We start from the raw sequence: 6649 nt of genomic DNA on the forward strand, positions 1-6649 counted from the left end.
TTTTAATGAATTATCAAAGTGTTAGATTCAATTTATATCATGGAAATTGGAGATGGTTCAGTTTGGCCGGTTGGCGGTTCATGGTCAAGATCGATATGATTGAGGCCGGTTCTGAGGAATCCAATTGGACCATTCTCTTAGTTTGGATTTATCAGGATTTATCATGAATTTTATTTAGTTTTTGGCCGAGTAATTGGTGTGGTCAGAATTGGGACTTAGATGTGATCTAGGGTCCGGAACCATGTATTACTAGTATTGTTGTTAGGATATCGGTTCATAAATGTATTCATGTGTTGTGGGTTTGGTTTCAGGAACAAGCAGTGATCGTGGTAAAGCTAAGGAGTCTTGAAGACTTGGCCGTGGATGGATGTGTGATGTGTGTCTAGTTTAGATGAACTTATGATAGCCTATTGTGCAACTTGTGTGGATTGAATGATTTGTATGGATCACATTGACTTATATATATGAAATGATCTTTTCTTTATGCTTCCGCTTTGTACTTGTGTTTATAAACCTCAAATGAACTGAAAATGACTTAGACATTATTGGACTTAAACCGGTTGAATTGCACATAGACATTTAGGTAAGTACTTGGACTGGTTGGATCATGGGATCCAGGTTCGGGTCTTACAAGTTGGTATCAGAGCATGCTTGATTCTAGGCTGTTGGGTTAGGGGCAGATCATCACACATCCGGCTGGGTCTCTTGACATGTTTAGTTTATGGTTTTGTTGCTTATGTTAATGCCGTTTGAGGTTTGAAAGTTTCTGTCAAGACTAACATTTGGTTTGTGTTTGGTTTTGATGTGTCCTAAGGGAACAAGGAAGCGGTCTCGGAAGGCTAAGGATGGGGCTGGGGCGTCTGGTGCTGGAGATGCATCAGTGCCTAACCCAAATGTAGAGTTGATGGTTCCACCCATGGGTCGGACCGGGGATACTGTCCTGACTGAAATTCAAGTTAACCAAACTGAGGTTCAGCTGGACGGTGTGGATGGGCAGCTGAATGAGACCGGAAGACAGCTTGAGGGAGCGGGAGGCCAGCTAGGTGCAGATGCTGGGCAGCACCAGGGAGATCCGGATGGAGAGGCTGACTCTTCAGAGATTGGTCACCGGGCGGATCCAAACATCAGGACTGATGAGAGGACTGGTCCGGGTGATCAGACGGCTGAGCCTTCCATTCAAGAGATATTGGCTGCCATTAGGCTAATGGGTAGTCAGATGGTAGCCATGACTCAGGTGCTGACCCCAGTGGTAAACTCATCCGTTGGACAAGCCGTGGAGCTGGTGGACGAGTGTTACCAGTAGCTGAAGTGATTGAGCTGGATCCACCATCTGGATCAGCTAAGAAGGTGGACTACCTGAAGGTTCTGGAGCATGTGTCACGCCTAGGGACAAAGCACTTTGCTGGAAGTGTTGATCCCATGGAGGCTGATGAATGGAGAGACCGGTTGGTTAGAAACTTCAAATCAACCCGGTGCCCTGAGAAGTACCAAAGGGACATTGCAGTGCACTTCCTGGAGGGTGATGCACACAACTGGTGGATAGCTTTGGACAAACGTACCAATGGTTCCATTGAGCGCTTTGCTGACTTTGAAGTGGAGTTCAACCACAAGTACTTTCCAGCTGAGGCATGGGACCGTTTGGAGGCTAAATTCTTGGACTTGGTTCAAGGGCGTAGGACGGTCAGAGAGTATGAGGAAGAGTTCAACAGGCTCAGGCGCTTTGTGGGAAGGGAGTTGGAGGATGAGGCAGTACAGGTCCGAAGGTTCATCCGCGGCCTTAGGCCTGAACTCAAGACCTACTGCTCAGTCCGGACCTTCTCCAGTGTGTCTGAACTGGTTGAGAGAATGGCAATGCTGGAGACTAACCTTGCAGAAGAGGCTAAGCATAAGGTGAAGAGTGTGGTGGTGGCTCCTGGGCAAAGTGGTGACCGGAAGAGAAAGAGAGACCAGGCTGAAGAGGGTAAAACCACAAGTGGTAAGCCTGTGTGCTCTAAGTGTGGTAGGAACCACTATGGTGAGTGCTGGAGAGCCATGGGCGCTTGCACTCGTTGTGGTAAGATGGGACACTTTGCTCGAGAGTGCCCAAATGTGGGAGGTGACCGGACTTGCCATACATGTGGCCTTAAGGGTCATCTCAAGAAGGACTGTCCAAAACAAGCTGATGGACAGAACAAGAACAGGAGTGGGGGTAGCAGGCCGGATCAGAACCGGGGTCAGACCTAAACTCCAAGGGTTTATGAGCTGTCCAAAGATGTGGAAGAGCAGGGCCATTCAAAGCAATCACTGGTAAATTCTACAACTCATTTCTTTTTATTTTAGAACTATGCATGGTACGGAACCTAGAATGGTTAGGAACTTAGATGGGGTCTTTGTAGGGACCTTATGTATTGGTGGTGTGGAAACACATGTCCTGTTTGATACTGGAGCTTCACATAGTTTTGTGAGTCCAGAGATGATTGGGAAATGATTGTTTTGTATTGGTTCAGGGATGATCCTGGGGTTGTGCTTGCGGCCGGAGGCCAAAGGATGCAATCACAAGGCCTAGTAAGGATATCCCAGTTATGATACAAGGGAGGGCATTGCCCGTGGATCTTGTAGTGGTTAGCCTTAAGAATCATGAAGTGATCTTAGGGATGGATTGGCTTGGAAAGAATCGGGCCACCTTAGATTGTCACCGAGGAAGGGTGCAGTTTGAGAGTGGGTGTGGACCCCCGATCAGATTCCAAGGAATCCGACCAACCTCGGGTAGCTTAGTGGTTCAGCGGTCCAAGTGGAAAGTATGCTGAGGAGTGGTTGTGAGGCCTGGTTGGCGACCATTAGCACTAAGGAGGTTGTGGGGGTGGTAGCCCGGACGGGATTCGGTTGGTTCAAGAGTTTAGTGATGTATTTCGGGCGCTTCAGGGTGTGCCTCCTGATAGGGCTGACCCGTTCATGATCGAACTTGAACCTGGAACAGCCCCAATGTCCAAAAGTCCGTACCGTATGGCACCAGCTGAGATGGCTGAGTTAAAGAAACAACTTGAAGAGTTGTTGGATAAGGGGTTTATATGCCCAAGTGTGTCTCCATGGGGAGCACCAGTCCTCTTTGTCAAGAAGAAGGATGGGAGTTTCAGATTGTGTATTGACTACAGAGGGCTTAACAGGGTTACTATTAAGAATAAGTACCCCTTGCCAGGGATTGATGAGTTGCTGGATCAACTGAGGGGAGCCAAGTGGTTTTCAAAAATTGATTTGGCATCAGGCTATCATCAAATCCCTATTGCACCGGAGGATGTGCAAAAGACAGCATTCAGGACAAGGTATGGCCACTATGAGTTTGTGGTCATGCCATTTGGACTGACCAATGCCCCAGCAGCCTTCATGAAGATGATGAATGGCATCTTCCGAGATTTCTTAGATGAATTTGTAATCATCTTTATTGATGATATACTAGTATACTCTAAGACTGAGGAGGACCATGAGAAGCATCTCAGGTTGGTGCTGGAACGGCTAAGGGAGCGGCAACTCTTTGCTAAGTTGAGCAAATGCAGTTTCTGGCAGAAGAGTATTGGATTCCTAGGCCATGTGGTGTCTGAGGAAGGAGTTTCTGTTGACCAGGAGAAGGTCAAGTGTATACAAGAATGGCCAAGACCAAAGAATGCAACTGAAGTTAGAAGCTTCTTGGGTTTGGCCGGGTACTACAGGAAGTATGTCAAGGGGTTTGCAAGTGTGGCACAACCTATGACACAACTTACTGGAAAGGATGTGAAGTTCACATGGTCTGATGCATGTGATAAGAGCTTTCAGGCCTTAAAGACCATGTTGACCAGTGCACCAGTGCTAGTGTTGCCTGAGGCCGACCAACCATATGTGGTTTACACAGATGCATCCATCACTGGATTAGGCTGTGTGCTCACACAACATGGGAAGGTCATTGCTTATGCCTCTAGGCAACTGAGGAAGCATGAGGGCAACTACCCAACTCATGACCTGGAGATGGCTGCAGTGGTATTTGCTCTGAAGATATGGAGGTCCTTATTGTATGGTGCTAAGGTTCAGATCCTAACCGACCACAACCTCAAGTACATTTTTACTCAGCCTGAGTTAAACTTGAGGCAGAGAAGGTGGATGGAGTTTGTGGCGGATTATGATCTTGATATTGCTTACCATCCGGGCAAGGCAAATCTGGTGGCAGATGCTTGAGCCGGAGGAGAGCTGAAGTGTCAGCTGAAAGAGAAGCTGATGTATTGGAGGGGATGGTCAGGTCTTTGAATCTAAACACCTTGGTCAGTGAGGATGAACCTCTAGGACTGGAGGTTGTGGATCAGGCTGATCTCCTGAGTAGAATCAGACAAGCACAATGCTTGGATGAGAACTTGCAAAAGGTTGCAAGGAATGACAAGACAGAGTACCAGACGGCCAGCAATGGTACCATTTTGGTACATGGGCGTGTGAGTGTTCCGAGTGACCGGGGACTAAAGGAAGAGATTATGAGGCAAGCTCATAAGTCTAAGTTCTCAGTGCACCCGGGACTGAACAAGATGTATAGGGACATGAAGAGGTATTACCATTGGGTGAGGATGAAAGCAGATGTGGCCGAGTGGGTGGCTAAGTGTCCAACTTGCCAACTAGTCAAGGCTGAGCATCAGGTTCCCAGTGGTTTACTTCAGAACCTCCCTATACCTGAATGGAAGTGGGATCACATCACAATGGACTTTGTGACTGGGTTCCCAACGACAAGGAGTAAGAAGGATGCAGTTTGGGTGATTGTGGACCGACTGACCAAGTCTGCACACTTCTTACCAATCAAGAAGGGTGATGGGGTGGATGAGATAGTGAAGATCTACATTGATGAGATAGTGAGGCTGCATGGAGTGCCGGCCAGTATAGTCTCTGATAGAGACCCAAGGTTCACCTCTTACTTCTGGAGGGCTTTTCAAAAAGCCTTAGGAACTAGAGTGAACATGAGTACATCCTACCATCCCCAAACGGATGGACAATCAGAAAGAACTATCCAGACACTAGAAGACATGCTAAGGGCATGTGTACTAGACTGGGCGACTCATGGGAGAAGCATTTGCCACTGGTGGAGTTTGCATACAACAACAGCTTTCACACCAGTATAGGCATGTCTCCCTATGAGGCATTGTATGGGCGGCCTTGCAGGACACCCTTATGCTGGACCCAAGTGGGGGAGCGCAGCATAATAGGTCCTGAGATTGTGGAGGAGACAACTGAGAAGATCAAGTTGGTCAAGGAGAAGATGAAAGAGGCACAAGACCGCCAGAAGAGTTATGCTGATAAAAGAAGAAAACATCTTGAGTTTGAGGTTGGTGATCTAATCTATCTCAAGATGATCACATTCAAGGGAAGGGCCAGAGTTTCTGGAAGGAAGAAACTGGACCCAAGGTTCCTAGGTCCGTTCAGGATACTTGAGAGAGTTGGGGCAGTGGCTTACAAATTGGATTTGCCATCTGAGATGGATGCTTATCACAATGTGTTCCATGTGTCCCAACTAAGGAAGTGTCTGACCGACCAGGACATTGTGTTGCCTGAGATTCCAAAAGATCTTGGTAAGAACCTGACCTTAGAGACAAGGCCGGTTCGGATCATAGATAGAATGGAAAAGGCAATGAGAAGGAAGACAGTTCCTATGCTTAAGATAGTATGGGAATTCAATGGCAAGGACATTATCACTTGGGAAACGAGGCAAGGATGAAAGCTGAGTATCCTGAGTGGTATAGTCAGTATGTGGATGGTGAACCATCAAGTATGAACTCGGGGACGAGTTCCTTCCAAGTGGGGGAGACTTGTCATGTCCCAAGTTCTAGATAAAGCCATCCGGATGGACCATGGTGCGAGGACAAGCACCAGCCAGGTCATGAGACCAAGGGCAAGCGTATCATGGTCCAGAAATGGGGTTAAGTGCATCAGGAAGCTGAGACTTAACCAGAATGAAGGAAAGGTAAGCTCAAAGGAGCTGGACAAGTGTTTTGGTAGCTGGCCGTTGAGTTTTGGTAGCTCGGGCAGCTAGGAAAGGAGTGAGGCAAGCTCACAGTAGCTCAGGCAAGTCTAGGACAGCTCCAGTAGCTGGCAGGTCAGCTCACTCAGCTGGGGAAGCTAGTGACCAGCTCACCTCAGCTGGACGGAGTGATTAGCTCTTGGGCGGTTGGACCGGACCATGAGCGGTTATGGGTCCGGCTCGGTGGTGGCATGGTCAGGTGAGACCATGGAGCTTGGCAAGTGAGCTAGGTACCTGGAGGAGTGTTGGCAGCTGGAGATCGATCAAGGGGAGCGGTTGGAGGCAGTTGGAAGCGGTTTGGCCGAAGAGATGCAAATGGAACCGTTTGTGCCTTTTCGCCCAAAACCGTGCAACCGTTCGGTCCAACTGCTGTCGACATTTTCCTATAAATAGGAGTCATCTTCATCGATTTGGATCACGAAAAACACTAGGCAAACCTCTGCCAAAATTCTACCAAAAGAAAGAGAGAAGAGACCGGCGGTGAGGAGTGATCCGAGTGGTGTCCGGTGTGATTTAAACGGTGGAAAAGGTTCAGGCAAGGCTATGGCAGGCGGGCAAAGTGATAAGGACAAGAGGAAGGAAACAGAGAAGGATGGAGGCGCAGAGGAACGCACGCCTAAGGTAGTGATGCACTCCGGATGGTGATCG

General features: G+C 48.2%; 1 pseudogene; it reads left to right on the forward strand.

Annotated features, from left to right (window-relative positions):
- Positions 1–742: 742 nt before the first annotated feature.
- On the forward strand, positions 743–5024 carry LOC130500870 (uncharacterized; annotated as a pseudogene).
- The last annotated feature ends 1625 nt before the right edge of the window (positions 5025–6649 follow it).

The sequence above is a fragment of the Raphanus sativus genome, unplaced genomic scaffold (genome assembly GCF_000801105.2).
Source record: "Raphanus sativus cultivar WK10039 unplaced genomic scaffold, ASM80110v3 Scaffold0052, whole genome shotgun sequence".
Classification (NCBI taxonomy): Eukaryota; Viridiplantae; Streptophyta; class Magnoliopsida; order Brassicales; family Brassicaceae; genus Raphanus; species Raphanus sativus.